A 20,718-nucleotide genomic window follows, 5' to 3' on the forward strand; every position below is an offset into this window, starting at 1 on the left:
GGGTGAGAATCGTGGGCCCTGTGGCCTGGCCTGAGTGTCCTGTAGTTATTAAGGGCAGGACCAGCAGAGGTGGTCTGCAGTTGATTAGATCTCCCAGTGTTCCTGAGGGGCATATGATACCCTATCTTTCTAACCTCAAGTAATTCAGACTTCGTCCCTGTTCTCGCAGATCTTCCTGCCCTCACATCAGTCCAAATGAGCACTTACTGTTCATAAATGAGCACCAAGCCAGCTTGGGCCCGTATCTGGGCAGCGCCCCACCCCCACCCCACCCCACCCCTCGTCGCCTCTCAGTGAAACAATGTGACTGTGGAAATAATCTGCGGCTCTTCCTCCTCACCCAGACCATGGGGTCCCTCTAGCCTAATGGGCCACCTAAGGTTGCTCCCAGCCTCGGGGAAATGTTCTCAATTAGCCAGAACTCTGCAGAAAGACTGCAGAGAGAAGAGCTATGGTGTCCAGCGATGTCCCAGACCAGCTGCGCCAACCCAAGCATGAAAGGACACTGACCCCGTGTGGCCATTTGTGGAGGTGCAGCACCAGAAGAGAAATGATGCGGAGATTTGGCACCAATGTGGTCCTGTGGCCCTTTGACCTCAGCAGGGACCCCTTGATGCCCTCCCTGTCTCTACTCGCAGCACAGGACCCTCGAGGAGGGATCTGGCCTTCTCAGGACCCCCTGACTCTTCTCCTCTGGTGACATGTCCCCACGAGGCACTCTCTTTGTGCTATTTGGGGCTGTGTTCGTGGACCACTTGAGCTCAGCAGGGGGCTGGGGGGTGCCATCGAGGGGGCAGGCATGAGCCCAAAGAACTGGGAGAATTTTGACAGAGGGAGGGGAGCAGAGAGTCCTGTATCTCACATCCTCAGGCCCCAAGCACCGAGCAATGTCCCAGACATCACGAGTGCTCACTTAGTAATGTGGAATCCACAGGCGCGTGTACACTCGCATTCTAGGTGCGGGAACTGGCCTGAGCTGAGGCAGACAGGCAGGTATGGGAACGTGCTTGGAAGCCTGGCCAGTGAACTGCATCTCTGCGAAGGGCTCCGGGGGGGCAAAGGGCCTGGGTGCTTCGATCTGGGTTAGGCGGGCAGATGAGTGTAGAACCCGGCAGTTGTAGCCTCTCCGATTCCATTTTGCATCCTAATATATCCAAGTGAGGTTCTAATTCTAGGCACTCATTCTTCACTGACACCGCCATCAAGGGCCCATAAAAAGAAAGTGCCATGCGTGGGACAGCTGAGGAAGGAGAGGCTCAGAAAAGTTGAAGAGCTGTTCCTAAAGTCAAAGCCACTCCGTTTGTAAGCAGTCACGCTGGGGTTTGCACAATACAATAAAAAGACAACACAGGCAAGGCTGTTGGGCTCCTGGGTCCATGCCCAGCCCCCCTGCACCTTGTAGCTTCTACGAGAACAAGAACCTAACTGGTGTCCACGGCTTCTGTCGCCCCCACTCAATCCACTCTCTCCAGCCATAAAAAAGAATGAAATCTTGCCATTTGCAATGACATGGATGGGAGCTAGAGAGTATAATGCTAAGTGAAATAAGTCAGAGAAAGACATATACCATATGATTTCACTTATATGTGGAATTTAATAAACAAAACAAGGAAGGGGAGGGAGGCAAGGCAAGAAACAGACATTTAGCTATAGAGAACAAACCGATGGTGACCAGGGGGGTGGGGGTGGGGGGGGATGGGTAAAACAAGTGATGGGGATAAAGACGTGCGCTTGTGATGAGCCCTCAGCGACATACGGAAATGTTGACCCACTATACTGGACACCAGGAACTACTATAACACTGTTAACTAACTGGAAATAAAATGACAACTTCAAAAAAAAAAAAAATCCACTCTCCATTGCAGCAGAGTTGCCGTGAAACTCTCACATCACTCATGTGATCATATCACTTCTGTCCAATGGTTGGCAACGCTTCCTTGGCATCAGGGGAGAGCTTGAGCATTTGTCTGCGTTTCTTCCCATGTCCCCTGCTGTGGCCACATCACTCCATCCTTCTTCCCAGCGGCAAGAGCCCTCAGGCAGCCCTGTAACCCACCACCTCTCAGATCTGGATGTGCAAACAAATCACCTGGGGATTTTGATTAAAATGCAGATTCTGGGGGCGCCTGGGTAGCTCAGTTGGTTAAGTGTCTGGCTCTTGATGTCGGCTCAGGTCATGATCTCCAATGCATCTAACTCCATGCTCTCCCTCTCCCTCTCCCTCTCCCCTGCTTTTCCTCCTGATTGTGTGTGTGTATGTGTGAGCACATGCACACTCTCAAAATAAACAATTAAAAAAATTTTTTTTAATGTTTTGTTTATTTTTGAGAGAGAGAGAGAGACAGAGCATGAGCAGGGGAGGGGCAGAGAGGGAGAGGGAGACACAGAATCGGAAGCAGGCTCCAGGCTCTGAGCTGTCAGCACAGAGCCCGACGTGGGCTCGAACTTGTGAACTGTAAGATCATGACCTGAGCCCAAGTTAGATACTTAACCAACTGAGCCACCCAGGTGTCCCAAAAAATAAGCATTTAATAAATAAATAAAACGCAGATTCTGATTCACTAGGCCTGGGGTGGGGCTCTGGCTTCTAAATTTCGAACAACTCCCAGGTCACGTCAATTCTGCTGGTCGATAGGCCACAGCTGAGTGACAAGGTGCTAAGCACAGCATATTCCCCTTACCTTTGACCTCTTACCTTCAACCTCTACATAAACTTTTTTTTTGGGGGGGTGGGGGTCTCAAACCTTTCCTCCCCACTATCACTTTTACCTGGCTGCTAATCCGCCTCCTTCTCCAGGCCTCAGTTTAGATGCCACCACCTCCAGGAAGCTTTCCAGCCTCCCTTTGAGACTGGGTAAGGCGTGCCTCATGCTCTTTCAAGCTACAAACAGAAATCTGAAATAAGTGAAATGATATGATATCTGGGATTGGTTTTAAAATACTCAAGAAAAAAAGTAGGGGCAGGAGATGAAATAATGGCAGAGTGTTGGGGCGCCTGGGTGGCTCAGTTGGGTGTCCAACTGCAGCTCAGGTCACGATCTCACAGTTTGTGAGTTCCAGCCCTGCATGGGGCTCTGGCACCGACAGTGTGGAACCTGCTTGGGATTCTCTCTCTGCCCCTCCCCCACTCTCTCTCTCCCCCCCCCCAAATAAATAAATAAATAAATAAATAAATAAATAAATAAATAAAATGACAGAATATTGATAATTGTTGAAGCTGGGTGATGGATACGTGAGGGCTCATTGTACCGTCCTCTCAGCCCTTGTACCTGTTTGGAAGTTCCCAAAAAGAAAAGTTTTAAAAAACAAGGCCTGGGCTAGGGGGCTCTGTCCTCTGCCTCCCCACTCCTGCCCCTGCCTGGCCACGTTCCCCAGTCCACACCCGGCCGGCTGCATTGCATTGTCAGTTGCATACTTGTTTCAAGGCCCGAGATTGGGCTGGGTTTTGTTCGCTTTTGTGCATCAATTCTCAACATATTTTTGTCGAATGACCGAAAATCCTGCCAGTTTGTGTTAGTTGGCAGAAAGGAAGCAAATTGTTAAAAAAAATATATGTTGAAACAAAACAATGCATATTGTTCTGCCTAATGTAGAGCCTGCCGTCTGCTCCGGGAGGCCTCTGTGAAGGCTGAGAACAACTTAACAGCACTCGAGAGAATCCATTTAAAGGGGGAAGAAGAAAGCAAATGTGGACACTGGAGCTCTTCAGTGTGAACATGGATCTCAAAGCTGTTGCAACATGAACAGTACAGGTTCATTTATTCAATCCCAAATACTAGTTCAGTGTCAGAGTGTCTGCATGTTGGTGGCACTCTTCTCCAAAGAACCGACTCACATGAGTTTATATGAATGGAAGTGTTAAAAAAAAAAAAAATCAACTGAGGGTGCCTGGGTGGCTCAGTGGGTTAAGCGTCCGACTTTGGTGCAGGTCATGATCTCACGGTTGGTGAGTTTGAGCCTCACGTCGAGCCCCACATCAGGCTCCATGCTGGCAGTGTGGAGCCTGCTTGGGATTCTCTCTCTCTCTCTCTCTCTCTCTCTCTCCCTCTCCCTCTCCCTCTCTCTCTGCCCCTCCCCGCTCGTGCTCTGTCTCTGTCTCAAAAATGAATAAACATTAAAAAAAAAAGATTCCATTTCTGGGAGAGGTGAAATTGTAGTTAAGTCTCAGTTTGGTGATGTCGGGCTTGGCATACGCAACTCCATTTTGAGCCTGTTGTTTTTAACAGAAGCTTGTGTTTTGGCCAAATGAAAAAGGCAGATGTGGAGGCGCGGGAGGTGTTGGAGGCAGGAGGGGTGATGTTTTGTGCAGGGGAACCTAAAAAGAAAGAAGAGAAAGTGGTGGGGGCGGGGGTGGATGGTGGGATCTCTGGGGCCCATTCCAATCAGACTAAAGGAGTAAGTTAGGGCTGGAGGTTGAAGACTTGTCTTTGTAGGACGCTGAGTGTCAGCACAGCTGATGAGCCATTCTCCTCCATTCCATCTCCTGTAGTCATCTGCTCAGACCCAATGCTGCTCTAATACTCTGAGGTCTCATGGCGGCCATTAGCAGCAGGGGTCAATAGGAGAGCATTACCTCAGTTTTCTGGCTTGAACAATGGGGTGAATTATGCCATTCATTCAAAAGCACAAGAAACACAGTGGGAAGAGCAAGCTTGAAGGAAACATGGCAAGTCCACACCTGGACGCTGGGGGTGGGGGACCTAGAGAGGAGTTTACCTGGTTCCCTAACAAGGAGCCAGCTTCCACAACTCATCACCCTAAGAGGCAGGGTCAGAGGCTGGGGCTACAAACAGAGTCACAAAAGGTGGGTGGATCCAAGAGTCAGGAGAGACAGAGCTTAGGGGAATTAGGATGCATTCAACGCAAGTTTAAAACTTCGGAAGTAGACAGTAAGAAAGGCACTGGACAAGTGTCTGACTTCAGCTCAGGTCATGATCTCGCAGTTCATTTGTTCGAGTCCCACATCGGGCTCTCTGCTGTCAGCACAGCTTCGGGTCCTCTGTCCCTCTCTCCCTGCTCCTCCCCTGGTGTGCTCTCTCTCTCTCTCTCTCACAAATGAACATTAAAAATTAAAAAAAAAAAAAAAAAAGATCTTGTGTTTGGAAGCTGGTTGGCTGGCTGCCCATGCAATTTTTGAGGCCAGTCCCAATGTCTTATCCATTTCTGTACAAGCCCCAGCACAATGTCTACCTCAAAGTAGGTGCTGAGTCAATGTTTGAAAAATTAGTGATTGACAGGAATGCACTTGGAATGGTATTGACTTTAGCTCCACCTCCAAGCTAGAATGATCAATTGAGCTCACTCGTATTCCTTGTCATTATTGTCCTGGTTACCGTGTATATATAGCATCCAATAACTCCCCTGTTCCCCCAAACTTCAGGGACGTTGAAGCTCCGGGAATGAGGGAAACCTCCACTTGATGGCTTTCTGTGGGAAGTCAGCCTCAGCTCACATCTGGTGGTCTGTGCAGAGTCCTCACTGCCAGTGGGATTTTGTATTTCTCCTTCTGCCCGCTAGATCCAGACCTTAAAGAAACAGAGCCTCCCCGTCTTCCCATTAAGAGGAAATTTAGTCTCCTCTGGACTCTGGTTAGGACTCTGGTTTAGGGAGGCAGTGAGAGACTCCTGCTGTTTGGGTCAGGCTGTGTCAGGGTGAGGGGAGACCCTGGGGCTAGAAGGAGGAGTGGGAATCAGGCGTAAACTTCACCTCGGAGACCACACCTGTCTGGGGTGTGGGATGTGGGCCTGGGATCTGCCTGGCCGGCTGCTCCGTTCTGTCTTCGTGCTGCCTCCTGGGGTCTCTGGTCAATTTGCTCTCATTCCTCTCTGGGCTTTGCTGTTTGCTCATCTGACTCCCAGCCACGTGATTTTACTCCACATCCAGGTCTATGGACTTCACGTTTAGGGGCAGTGACAGACTGGTGCCCTTAGAAAGATGTTCACTCATTCAACAAATATTTATCAAGCACTGTTCTAGGCACTGGGAGTAGAGCAGTAAGCAAGATAGACGAAATCCCCAACCTCATACAGTTTACGTTCCAGTGGGGAGGATGCTGTATTATTGCTGAACAAATGAGCATGCCCCAAACTTTCTGCAGCAGCGTGCACTGAGAGGTGCATCCCTACAAGCAGAGCATTTACTCCAGCACCCCCCCTCACCAGCAACATTAAGCAGGTGAAGCCTGATCCATGTGAGCCACTGCCATAGTAACCACCATAACCATGACTAGCATTTGGCAGATCTGAGATTTGAACCTGAGCAGCCTGGAGGCAGCACTCACGTATTTGCTTTTCTGCTCCGCTTCCCAGGCACAGAAAAGGAAACTTATCTCATCAAGAGATGCTGTGCAGTGCTGAAATGGTGAAAGAAATGCTCTAGGGGGGAGGAGGGAGAGAGGAGAGTACTGATGGCCCAATTTCTTCCCCTCCATCCTAAACCACTGGTGTGTGTGTGTGTGTGTGTGTGTGTGTGTGTGTGTGTGTGCAGAAGCACAGATGCACACATGTTCCTCGAGCTTTACACCCAGAACTCATGGCCAACACCATCTCCTTCTCTGCGGCCTTTGCTAATCCTTCTTCCTAAAGCTGGGAAGAGAGAAAGGCACTCAGGTGACAGGCTGATGACCATGTTGTTGGGACTAGTCTGCTTAGTGACTGTAGGGCCAGTGTCAGTTACTTGCAGCAGCTATCATATCCCTTCTAGAATAATTTAAGATGCTATTTTTGCTCATGGAAACCAATACTGACCATCTCCTACGTTCAAATCACTGTGTTGGGCCCCCTTAAATATGAATTACATGTTGTCTTTGGGAAAGGCCAACCTGACTTTAAAGACAGCCTGCCAAGCTCTGAATCCAATGTTTTTAGCTGTATTACTTATAGTTGTGCTGTGTTTATAAATTACAATTTCAAGGCCACTGCTCATTGGTAGCTGGAATAGCTAGATGATATTTAATACAAGTGAGCCTGAACATCCCACAACTTCTGCAGAGAGAAGAGAACCAAGGAGAGGAGTACCATGGGAGTGGCTTTTGAAAGAGCTCCAACTATGGGGCGCCTGGGGGCTCAGTTGGTTAAGCCAACTCTTGGTTTTGGCTCTTGGTTTTGGCTCAGGTCATGATCTCACAGTTCATGAGTTCGAGGCCTGCGTCGGGCTCTGTGCTGACAGTGCAGAGCCTGCTTGGGATTCTTTGTCTCCCTCTCTCTCTGCCCCTTGCTCTCTCTCAGTCTCTCAAAATAAGTAAACATTTATTTATTTTTTTTTTTTAACGTTTATTTATTTTTGAGACAGAGAGAGACAGAGCATGAACAGGGGAGGAGCAGAGAGAGAGGGAGACACAGAATCAGAAGCAGGCTCCAGGCTCCGGGCCATCAGCCCAGAGCCCGACGCGGGGCTCGAACTCACGGACCGTGAGATCGTGACCTGAGCTGAAGTCGGACGCTTAACCGACTGAGCCACCCAGGCGCCCCATAAACAAGTAAACATTTAAAAAAGCTCCAGCTACCTTCCTCTGAGCCCCACCTTTATCTTCAAGAACCCTCTGTAGGTGGATCTGGGTTGGTCTTCTGACCCGCCTCCACTAGTTGTCACAATTGGAATGTTTAAAAACCACGATTCCCACCAGAATAGCTAAAGTTTGGAAATTAATCATGGCAAGAGGAGCAAAAGAAGCGCTCGTGAACCTCCGCTGACCGGAGGGTAAATTGGGACATTCACGTTGATGACCCTTTGGCCGTATTCATGGGGGGTGAACACACGCACACCTCATGAGCCAGCAATCTCACACCTCGGCGCACCGAGGATCTACAGATCCATATGAAGTGCGTGAATATGTGTGTGAAAAGACGCGTGCAGGAAGGTTCACGGCAGCGCTTTCTGTAAGAACCCAACTGGAAATAGCCCACATGTCCAGCCGCGGTAGGATAACAACTCGGGGGCGTAGTCACTCGGAGGAGTGCTGTACCCGCAAGAAGAATAAATGATCTGCAACCACATGCAAACAGGTGGATGACTTAGTCAATACAGTGTTGAGTGAAAAGGTCAGACGGAGGAGAAAGACAACGGCATGGTTCCGCTTACATATCTGCATATAAAGTTCAAAAACAGGCAAAATTCATCTATGGTGGTAATTCCACTCACCACAAAAAGCATCATTTGCACCCAGACCAATGTCAATTTTCTTTCTGAGGTAATCACGAGCTAAGTTTAGATACTTTATACAGCTTCCCTTCTCCTGCAAAGAAAGGTCAACACAGATAACTTAAGTTTTTAATGTTTATTTTTGAGACAGAGACAGAGACAGAACACGAATGGGGGAGGAGTAGAGAGAGGGAGACCCAGAATCCGAAGCAGACTCCAGGCTTTCAGCTGTCAGCCCAGAGCCCAATATGAGGCTCGAACCCACGAACCGTGAGATGGTGACCTGAGCCAAAGTAGGACATTTAACCAACTGAGCCACCCAGGCGCCCTACAGATAACTTAATTTTCAAAATAGACAAAAGATTTAAACAGGCATCTCACAAAAGAGGAAATCCAAATGGCAGATAAACAGATCAAGATGCTCAGCATCCCTAGTCATCAGGGTAATGAGAATTAAACCCACAATGAGATCTCACCGTCCTTCCCCCAGGATGGCTGAACTGAAGACCCAACAACGCCAATTGTCAGGACACAAGCCACTCTTCCACACTGCTGCTGGGACTGTCAATAAGTCCACCCTTCGGACAACTGTTTGGCAGTTTCTACGAATACTACACATACCCAATCATTATACTCCTGGGTATATACCCAACAGAAATGAGTGCTTGTGTCCACCAGCAACATAGAAATGTACAGACAAGAATATTCAGAGCAGCTTTCTTCCTACCAGACAAAAACTGGATCACACATAAATGTCTGTCATTGGAGAGTGAGTAAATGTTTGAAGCATATTCATACAATGCAACATCACGCAGCATTGTAGAAAAGACAGATGCTGCACCACGCGTGGACCTGAGCGAATTTCAGATAATGTTCAGTGAAGAGAAGGCAGTCACAGATCATATACTGTATGATCCCATGTAAATGCAGTTCTTTTTAAAAAATGTTTATTTATTTATTTTGAAAGAGAGAGCAAGCATGAGCAGGGGAGGGGAAGAGAGAGAGGGAGAGAATCCCAAGAAGGCTCTGCACTGGCCCCGCAGAACCTGCACAGGGCTCAGTCTCACAAACCATGAAATCATGATCTGAGCCAAAATCAGGAGTCAGACCCTTAGCCGACTGAGCCACCCAGGTGCCCCGTAAGTGCCATTCTAAAACAAGCCGTGCTAATCTGTGATGACAGAAGTCAGGATAGCAATTCCTTTGTGGGATTGGCGGGTATTTACAGGGAGGAAGGCTGGAAATGTTCCATATCTTGATCTGGGTGGTAGTTACATGAATGTAACTGTGTATCTACTTTTACACCAAAGACGGCATGTAAGTTACATTTCAGGAAAAATGTGAAAGAAAGAAAAAAACAAAGGAAGGAAAGTAGAAAAGAAGGGATGAATGAAGGAAGGATCATCTAAATGCTGCCCTCTCCAATGCAAAATGGTATAGCCATTCTGGAACACAGGCAACTTCTCAAGAAGTTGAACCTTCACCTATCATGTGACCTAACAATCCACTTTTAGGTGTTTATCCTAGAGAAATGAGAATTTATTTCACACCAAACCCTATATGTGAATGTTGATAGCAGCATTATTCACAATGCCCAAAAACTGGAGACAACAAAATACCTCTGAATGACGAACGGGCAAACTGTTACATCCACACAATGAAATACTTCTGAGCAATACAAAGGGATGGGCTACGGACACATGCGACAACATGGGTGAATCTCAAGTGCGTTATGCTGAGTGAAAACCCGGTCTCAAAGGTTACATGCTACATGATTCCATTTACAGAACATTCTGGAAAAGACAAAAATGTAGGAGCAGAGAACAGATCAGTAGGGGCCAGAGCTGAGGGACAGGGGAAAAGGTCCGAATACAAAAGGGGCAACATAGGAGACATAGGGTGTTGGAAGGGAGCTGTGTCCAGTCTGAAGCAGTGGTTATGAGAATATATATGTATGCAAAAAAGCATAAACTGTACACCAAATAAAGGTGACTTTTATTACATGTAAATAAAAAATGTTAACAGGAGCAAAAACAAAAACCAAACAAGAAAAGCCCACAATAAGGGCACCTGGGTGGCTCAGGTAAGCGTCCGACTTTGGCTCAGATCCTGATCTCACGGTTTGTGGGTTTGAACCCTGCATCAGGCTCCACAGTGACAGTGTGGAGCCTGCTTGAGACTCCCTCTCCCTTTAAAAAAAAAGGGGGGGAGCACCTGGGTGACTGTCGTTTAAGTGTCCAACTCTTGGTTTCATCTCAGGTCATGATCTCACAGTTTGTGAGATCGAGCCCCACGTTGGGCTCTGAGCTGACAGTGCAGAGCTTGCTTGGGATTCTCTCTCTCCTTCTCTCTCTGCCCCTCCCCCTCACCCCCTCACCCCCTCAAAATAAATAAACTTAAAAAAGAAAAAAAGATGGGCAGAGGCCTTCAAGGACTAGCACAGGGCCTGACTTAGAGCAGACATTCATGAGCTAATTTCTTATCCTACCATTCATGTGGTTTAGAATTATCACTGTCCTGTTTCAGATTCTGTGTCTCCCTCTCTCTCCGACCCTCCCCCGTTCATGCTCTGTCTCTCTCTGTCTCAAAAATAAATAAATGTTAAAAAAAAATTTTTTTTTAAAAATTTTAAAAAAGGGGCGCCTGGGTGGCTCAGTCGGTTAAGCATCCGACTTCGGCTCAGGTCACGATCTCACTGTCCGTGGGTTCGAGCCCCGTGTCGGGCTCTGTGCTGACTGCTCAGAGCCTGGAACCTGTTTCAGATTCTGTGTCTCCCTCTCTCTCCGACCCTCCCCCGTTCATGCTCTGTCTCTCTCTGTCTCAAAAATAAATAAATGTTAAAAAAAAATTTTTTTTTAAAAATTTTAAAAAAGGGGCGCCTGGGTGGCTCAGTCGGTTAAGCATCCGACTTCGGCTCAGGTCACGATCTCACTGTCCGTGGGTTCGAGCCCCGTGTCGGGCTCTGTGCTGACTGCTCAGAGCCTGGAGCCTGTTTCAGATTCTGTGTCTCCCTCTCTCTCCGACCCTCCCCCGTTCATGCTCTGTCTCTCTCTGTCTCAAAAAATAAATAAATGTTAAAAAAAATTTAAAAAAAAAGAATTATCACTGTCCTTTGAAATGCCATTAGCTTACTGTCCATCCTTATGCGTCTACTTTAAAAAAAATTTTTTTTAATGTTTATTTTTGAGAGAGAGAGAAAGACAGAGTGCCAGTTGGGGAGGAGTAGAGAGAGAGGGAGACAGAGAATCGAAGGCAGGCTCCAGACTCCAAGCTGTCAGCACAGAGCCCCATGTGGGGCTCGAACTCACGAACCATGAGATCATGACCTGAGCCGAAGTCAGATGTTTAACTGACTAAGTCACCCAGATGCCCCTCTATGTGTCTGCTCTTTAGTGCTTAGACCCTACCACTCAGAAACTGCTAGGCTGCCTCCATGCCTCCCTAAGGGAGAATTTATTCTCTGAGGTCATGACCGACACAGAGTCCTTTTGGGGAAAGGAAAACGTATCTGCCGCTGGATCCATCTTGCTCATGATGCAGGCCTCCTCCCAGCTGGTGGGGCGGGGCAAGCATGAGCTGTCACTCATCCCCACGGAGAGAACCACAGGGCAGAGCCCTCACGGTCAGTCTGCCTTGGTCATACAGAGCACCACCCTTGCCCACAAGGTTGTAGCCTCTCACCCGCCCCCCGAGCATGCACTTCTGTAAAGCCCAACTCCAGTACCGCCTCCCCCATGAGGCGTCCCCAGACCACCATGCCCTCCTTCCATCTCCAGAGAACATTTCCTGGATTCAACAAGAAGTTGCTGCACACCCGCTTACTGGGCATTAGGACTGAACAGGCCGGACAAGGACCCCGCCCTGGAGGAGCTTCCTGGGCAAGACCGATGAGCACTGCAGTCAGGCACACTGCGGTGTCAGAGGCACGAAGGTGCCGGGCGGGACGGTGCCGGGCTGGTCGCGGAGGCCTCACCAGGAGACGCCTCAGCCGCAGGGGCCCAAAGGAGGTCCTTCCCCCTCCGTGCTCCTGAGCACTTGGCGTTCTTTCTGGCCTCTCCCAGGAAGGGCTGCCAGACTTAGCAAATCAAATTATTGCACGGGACGTACTTACACTGAAAGCATGTGCTTTGTTGATCTGAAATTCAAATGTAATTGGCCACCTGTGTTTTAGCAGGCAACCCAGTTCCTAGGTTCTCGTATCCTCAGGACTCAGCACTGTAGCTGGCTCACAGCGAGTACTCCATAAACAATGAAAGAATGATCCAGTAAATGGATTTATGAGCAGCACTCATTACCCTGCGTTGCATCTTTTTATTTGCATGGTGACTCCCTGCCACAGGTTAACCCGCTCAGCAGCGGCAATGGGGATGGTGTCGGATGCCATTCTTCGTTTCTAACAGGGCCTGGCTGGAAGCAGCCGGGGGGGGGGGGGGGGGGGGGGGGGGGGGGGGGTGGCTTCGGCGGGCTTTCACTGCCTCCTACACTTTGCACCAGTGCCTCTATTTCCCCGTGGAATAACAAAATAAGAAAAACATTTTTAAAGGTGGGGACATATGTAATATGGAAAACAAACATTTTTTCCATCTCAGGCCCACGAAAGCATCCTTGGAAATCTTTGCTAAGTTTATTAGTGTGTAGCTTGGGCTCTAAAAAGACAGTCTTCCTTCCTGTTCCCTGGCTACCCGCTTCCAACCAAACGGGCTCCCCCAAACCCCTCCTCTGTTGAGATTGGGCACAAACGGCTCGAGGGTCAGTGTTTGTTACAGGAGCGGACAGCATGCGCAGACCGTCTTGTGATTCTGGATGTACAGGTCTCTCTCCCCACCACACTGGTGCCCTCTGTCTTTCCCAGGCCCAGCATGTGGCAGCAACTCAGGAAATGTGGGCCGAAAGGCTAACTATCAAGAGCAACAGATCAGGGCGGACGTTAAAGCTTCCACCGCGCACCACGGGAAGGTTACTCTAGAAGCAGACCCCATATTGCCCTCTGGAGGTCAGCAATACCATTGAGGCCCAGCTAAGGCACCGGTGCACACAGCAGCCCACAAGGGAGTGAGTGGTCTAACTGCCCAGCAAGTTCTATGAATGAGCCCAGTCTTCACTCCCAGTTCATGAAAGGAGCAGTGTCCCAGAGCAGCCCCAGCCCCTGCTGGTTTCAACCCAGAAGAAGAATGTTGTTGCTTGAGCCTCTTTTGAGTTTTAAAAAGGACAAGGAAAGGCACTGTATAAAGTGTTTTACTCCTGACTTTTTTTTTTCCTTCATTACTCCAAACTGTTGGATGTTGAAAACCTTGCATTTACTTGTGAATTGCTGGTCTGTGTTTGCGTACGGAGCAGGGTAAAAACTTGAAGGAACAAACTTATTTTCATTTTCCTTGCAAGTTTCTCCATAACTTCGCTTTTCACTGAGCATCCTGTATTTATTTCTGTGCAATCGTGCCATTATTTGGTGCATTTTCCAACTGGAGATGCTGAAAGTTCTCTACCCCACATTATGTGCTGAGGTCCGATGGGCCAAGATGGCGGCCCAGAGGCCACCAGAAGTTAGAAGGGCCTAATTTATCCGTGGAAGACCACCCCGGACACGCGCACTGATTTAGCTAGGAACATTGTATGTGTTAGTGTCAAAGACTAATTCAAAGACATTAAATTATTCACACACTGTTTCCTTAGATGCAAGGGAAGCCAGTAATACATTTATTTCATATATTGAAGGCAAAGTTAGGAGTTCAATGAGAAATAGAGGAGAAAGGGGAGAAGGAAAAACTGAAAACAAGTTGAAAATAATGAACTTTGCCCTTTCTCAGGTAAGCTGCTGAGTAGCAGGCAGCTAGCTAAGAAGGCACACTGGGGTGTCCTGTCCTTGGGAGCTGGATGGCCATCAAAGAAAATGCTCATTGTTTACAGATTCTCGAGAGCCCCAGGGAGTGTAACTGCATTGCTTACGTGAAGGGATGCCTCTGTGTTGTGTCTGTCAGGGTCCTGGGTGCGTACCTCCAATCTCTGTTAGGCTCCAGGAACCTTTTAAACATTTCTTGGTCACAAATGCAAACAGCCTAAATATCCCACAAGGGGGGGACCTGCTAAATAAATTACAGTATATCCTCAGTGGGGAATACCAAAGATCTTTTAAGATATTGTAGTAACTTAAGGAAATGTTGTAGTAAAACAATATATAATAATGTGGGAAGCTATTCATGATACCTTGTGGAGTTCAAAATAAAAAACAGACTTCAAAAGAATATCTGCAAAGAGTCTGGGGAAAGAATAAACACGTGTGTGCTTGTTTGGTTTCCCCCAACCCTATTACAATAACAACTGAAAGGATTTTTTCCTGAATAAAATAAGCTCTTTATTAGAACCTTAGCAGTGATATTAATAAACATAAACTCTGTACAAAGGATAGCAAGTAAAATGAAAATCTCCTTTAAAGCAAGACAAAAGAAACATAAACATGGGCCTGTAAGGAAAGCCTCAGTGGGTGTTTTGAAAGACGTATACCTGCAAAGACAGAGAGGAAGAAACAGACAAAATGACAAAATTTGGAAGCATGTGGCTGAGTGATCCACACACACGGTCCAGGGAGATGGGAGATTCCCAACATGATGTTGCAGACAGACCAGATAAAAAGGACGAAAGGTGGTGTGGGAATGAGGAAGAGAATTCTAAGGAAAGATTTCTTAAAGAAGATGAAATTTAGAATAACCAACATGCTTGTGTTTACAACGAGGAGACTGAGTATACTGGTGAGATATTTGGATTGAAATAATAATAGTAGATAAAACTAAAGAAAATGAAAAACTATATATCATTAACTCCAAAACAAACAAACAAACAAACCCAAAAGTGCAATCAGAGAGGGGATATATCCATCAGGGTCCAATCAGGGGTAGAAACTAGACAGGGATTGGAGCAGAGAAAGTTTAACATGAAGAATTATGAACTGTGACAGTGGGTTGGAGTGAGGAGGGATTGGCTAGGAAAATGTGAACAGAACTCTACAGAATACAAGAGTACAAGAAGAGTAGCCACCACCACCCTGTCCAGCTGAGCCAGAGCGCCAGGGAAGCCCCTCCTCCCCCAGGGCTGAGATCCAGACTCTACTGCTGGGGTGTTGCTGTGGCTCATGAGGTAGCAGCAAAGAAGTCGTGGTGGTGCTACAATGGAGGACTTGCTAGAAATCTCTTAACTTGCTCAAAACCCACCCTCTAGGATGCTGTCATTTATGCAGGGGCCACCAGGAGCCGCGGTGGGTGAAGCGGCTGGCCCCGCTGCTCTACGGGAGTCTGGCCATCTGCATGGGGCACACCAGCACCGGGAAGGAAAGCCCTGCCACCTTGAGGTGTCTCGCCAGCGCTCTCTACTGACGAGGCTCGACAGTGTGCCACCAGCAAAAGAAAAATCTTTAAAAGGTCCAGTCTGTGTTTCCCAGAGCAGGCAATGAAGGGTGGCTTGGAGCTGAGAGGCCATCCACTGTAACTGGCACAAAGATCTTCTTGAGATCATTGTGAGAATAAAATGAGATAACGTGTGGTGCTCTTAGCCCCAGGCTTGGCAAACAAAAGGAGTTCTCAGTTAACGATAGTTGCTAGGCTGGATGGTAAGTTGGCTGTTAGCAAAGAAGCCATTCGGTATATTCTTGGGCAGCCAAATGGGATATCGAAGAAAATAATTTCAGTTGTTTCCGGATTATCCAGAAGACCTCAGAAGTCTACTGGACGTGTAGGAAGGATGGACTGGAGTGGGAGAGACTCAGAGGAGAACACCCACTAGCAGAGTTTAGGACAGAAACGAGGAAGGCCTAGATAAGTGGTGGAACCGGTAACAACAATGAGGGAACCTACGAGCTGCTCCCTATGGAGAGACAAAGGCTCTGCTCCAGTGGTGGTGGGGGACCCGCACGCCAGAAAATGGTTGGCCTTTAAAGGAAAGATGCCTTTCAGAGCTTAGCACCCTGACTTGCCCCTGTAGAGTGCCTTCGGAAGCTCTGGGCTGCACGTAACAGAAACTCTGACTAGTCGTCGCTTAAACACTTAAGTTGGAAGTAGACAGTTCCAGGTTTGGTTAATTCAGTGGCCCAGAAAGCACTCAGGGGGCAAGAATGTGGAGCTATGCCACCACTCATGCACTGCTGATGTAGGTAAACTGGTTCCACGTTTTGGGAAACCGGCACTTTCTACTAATGCTGAACGCAAGCATCCCCCATGACCTAGCACCTCCACTCCTAGGTAAACCCAAACACCCGTCATGGTAGAGGAATGCAACGCTATCCGTAACAGCCCAGACCTGGAAACTACTCACACGTCCATTGAGAGTAGAAATGGACAAATAAATCATGACATGGTCTCCCAAAGGAATTCTATTCATCAACACGAATCAATGATCTATATGCAACATGGACGGCTGTGACGTGCTGGCTCCTTTCTCCCTGGGTTCCTAGTTCTACCGTGTCACATGTCTTGTCCTCCCCTGTTCTGAGCCACCTCTCTGTGCCATGAACATCTGTCTTCTAGGTCAGGGTCACAAGCTGCGGGCCTGAGCACCAGATTTTCTTTATCCAAGCGTTTCATTTGGCCTGCCCTGTATTTAAACTGTATATATTCTTAACCGTAAATGCCTTTGAAGGAGGACCAGATGCTCTCCTTGTCACGTTCCCTCAACACTTCTGCTTGTCTCACCCTTGGCCAGCCCTGCTCGTTTCCCTCCTTGCACGGCAGCCATGGGCTTCTGAATGCTTCAGCTGCACTGGAAGAAGAGATGCAGAGGGTCTAGTCCACCCAGATGCAGCACCTTGATCACAGAGGTCATTGGCTTCCCTGCCACACCTTTCTCACCCTCATGCGCTGCAGATCAGGGGTTTGTAGAGAAATGACTGGTTTCCTGTGGAATACCTTCCAAAAGACCAATCTTTCCTCCCACTCAAAAATAAAAACCAGTTGGAGCGCCTGGGTGGCTCAGTCAGTTAAGCGCCTGACTCTTGACTTCAGCTCAGGTCATGATCTCACAGTTTGTGGGTTCAAGCCCTGTATCAGGCTCCTTCTTGACAGTGCAGAGCCTGCTTGGGATTCATTCTCTCTCTCTCCCTGTCCCTTGCATGCTCTCTTGCTCTCTCTCTCTCAAAATATATAAACTTAATAATAAATAAATAAATAAATAACAAATAAATAAATAAATAAACTTAAAAAAATAAAAGTAAAAACGAATTACCTGAATATTAGATCGAATCACATGAAATTGCCAATATTCAACTCTTTTTGCCTTACTAAGATGGCAATTACACATGGTTCAACACGATCCTGGCTTAGTCACTAGGAGAGGAGTGGTTCTCAGCCTGGGTTGCAAATTAAAATAAGCTGGGAGCTTTGTTAAAAAACAAACAAACAAACAAAAAACCTTGCTAAGGGCACCCGGGTGGCTCGGTTGGTTAAGCGCCCAACTCTTGATTTTGGCTCAGGTCATCGTCTCACGGCACAGGTCACGGTCTCACGGTTCGTGGGTTCCAGCCCCGTGTCAGGATCTGCGCTGACAGCGTGGAGTCTTCTTGAGATTCTCTGACTCCCACTCTCTCTCTCTCTCTCTGCCCCTCCCCAGCTTGCACTATCTCTCTCGAAAATAAATAAAAAATATTTTAACCGCAAGGATATTTAAGAAAAAATATCCTTGCGAGGACTTCCCCGTTAGACAATTAAACTCAAGTCTTCGAGGAGGTGGGGCAGGCGTAGGGATATTTTGAAAGTCCCTGTGCAGTCAGCGCACACCCCTGGATCAGTCGTGAGAGAGGCTCAGAGAGCCTCCCGCTTAACTTCTTGCACATTACCTGTGGGGGAGGGGAGCCGAATTTGAGGACCCCAGAACTTCCAGGTGGCTGCAATTACCACATGCAGTAATCAATGCAATTACTTCATGCGTTAAATTGAGCTAATAAAAACTAAAGAGCTTCCATCACGGCAAAAAGAAAAAAAAATGTGTATTAAATACCCATGTGCATGTGGTACCATCCTGAGTTTATTACACAATGACTGCCTTGTGGGAATTAGCAATCTGGAATTTGCAATATTGTCTCTGCCAGAACCGCTGGAGAGCCCACTGGCATCAGAGAAAGGCACAACAAGCTGGAAGATGTCCAAAGACGTGGCCCTGGCCATTCACTCCGGAGGATATACCACAACAAAGTGTACATCTTGGAGTGGCTAATTAAACGACTACAGCCATCCGTGGAAGTTAAGTGAAATGCAGCTTTGAGAGCTATAACTCCTTTGCATTCTTAGTAATTCTAGGAGTTCACTGTCCCCTTGAGGTATTTTTCTTTTTGCCTGTAATAAGCAAATGAAAAAAAAAAACCCAAAACGAAACGAATAGACAAACATATTTTCAGAATAAGAGAGAAAATAGCCCATATTACTTTTGGGGGTGATGAAATGCTCTAAAATTAGACTATGGTGATAATTGTTCAACTCTGTAAATATACTGAAAACCACTGAATTGTACAAAGTAAGCAGGTGAGTTTTATGGTATGTAAGTTATATCTCCATAAAGCTGCTTTAAAAAAAAAATGAGAATGGAAAGAAATAACTGAAAGGTTTCCATCACTTTCAGATACATGCATCTCGGACAATTCCTTGGCAGAGAGGCTGAGTGGGTGCTGTGTGCGGTTTATAATGCGTCCCTGGGACTTGCAAGTTTTGTTCAGATGGCATTGCCACATGTGCCACGAGGGGGGTGAAGTGGGCAGTCCCAGTGCTGGGAGCAAGGGGTGTGAGCTACTAGGAGCAGCTGTGGAGAGCCAGTGGCTAAATGAGAGAAAAGAGTTTGCCCAGCCGGGAAAGAAGTGCAGAAGCGGCAGGTCGGCAGAGAGCCCCGTGCAAAGAACAATCCTGCCCAGAGACGGAGGCAGCGGAGGCAGAGCTCCTGCCCCTGCCCCTGCCCCTGCCCCTGGCAGGGACACCTATGCTCCTTCACTCAATAATCCTTCCATCTCCCTCTCCCTGGCTCCCAGCACCTTGGAACAGCGAGAGCTCTCCTCCAGCTCCCTTCAAGTTTCTTCATGTAGAAATAACTTAATTAGTTTCAGTAGGATCGATCCATCATTGTGGGTGTATTCTCTTAACAGGAGAGAGAACGAGCGAGCATGTGTGTTCTGCTGGGGCTGGTGTATAGTCACCTTAAGACAATCCTCCCCTTATACCTTCGCATTGCTGGACTGTTATTTGAGTCCTGGGGCTTGGCAAATTGGCAAGCACCTGGAAATTCTGAAACAGGTAAAGGAAAACACAATGATGAGGAGGCCAAGAAAGAGATCTCTGATTTCTCATGCCTACAGGACCTGTTCTAAAACTTCTCTTTCAAGTGTTGAGTGTTCACCATGGGCCAGGCACAGTATTAGCACTAAGGAAGATGCAGATGTGAATAGAACACTGTCCTTGACCATGAAGTGTTTACAATCCAGGAGAAGGAGTCAGACATATCCCCAAAGATATCACTGCAAACCATACCGCAAAGGAGGTAGAAAGTTCTGAGTCTTTGAGGCCCAGGAGTACATGCACAGCTGCAGAGGTCAGGAAAGGCTTCATGAGCAAATGGTATTTGGGAGATACACAACAGTTTCACAAGTAGAGAGGGAGATGGGGCGAGGCGGGAGTCCCAGAGGAAGAATCTGTATGATCACAACCAGGGGTGCAGAAAAGGGGATGTCCTCAGAGCAAGTGAATCATTTAGGGTAGAAGGTAAGACATTAGCAGAAAATGGGCCCAGTAAGGTGGACTGGGCCTGGAAATGCCAAGCAGAGGAGTTGCTATTGAATTCTGCAGGCCGTGGACAAGCCACTGGGGGATGCTGCACTGGGCTACTAAAGACTCCTCCACTGAGGACATATGGGCACTGTCCCTGGCTAGAGGGGACACGGCCAAATTTGTTCTCCGATTTAACCTCGATGCACTTCAACACGTCAATGCAGAGAAAGTACTCTCCGGGAGGCTCTCCACAGATGGAAAGAAAGATGAAATAAAGTCAGTCTGTGTCTTTAAGGGCCTTGCAGTTTGGGGACAGGGAAGAGAGGGGCAAAGGGGGAGATTAGACAGGGATGCCTAGGACTTTGGCAAAGGACTCAGACCTTCCTATGGGGGTTCTGCCTGACTTTCCATTCTATTTCTCAATACTAGACTATCAGCTTCTCAAGCATGAGAACCAGGCTTTCTTTGGCCTTTGCATGAGCTGGGTCTAGCTCAGTGCGTGGCACTTGGTAGACATTCACCGAAGGACAGACAGAAGTCTCCCACCGTGTATCATTGGCTGAGGACGTCTGTCGTTGAGTGCACACGGCAGTACCTAACTTTGGTTCATATCGTCCGTCTCTTCTCCCACCCATATTTTGCTCACTTTAATCCTCCTTCGCTGGCAATACCGGCCCACACTATCTTCCTGGACCCTGATTCTTTCAGTGATCACAGACTCTGTGCTGCATAATTTAAGTCCCCCGTATCTCTTGCAGCTGCTTCCTGTGTGCTAGTCATGTAAACTCTTTGAAGGCAGAATCCCCTTCTTAAATGACTGCATCCCCCACAGTACCTAGAATATATTGAC

This window comes from Panthera leo, chromosome F3, assembly GCF_018350215.1.
Source record: "Panthera leo isolate Ple1 chromosome F3, P.leo_Ple1_pat1.1, whole genome shotgun sequence".
Taxonomy (NCBI): domain Eukaryota; kingdom Metazoa; phylum Chordata; class Mammalia; order Carnivora; family Felidae; genus Panthera; species Panthera leo.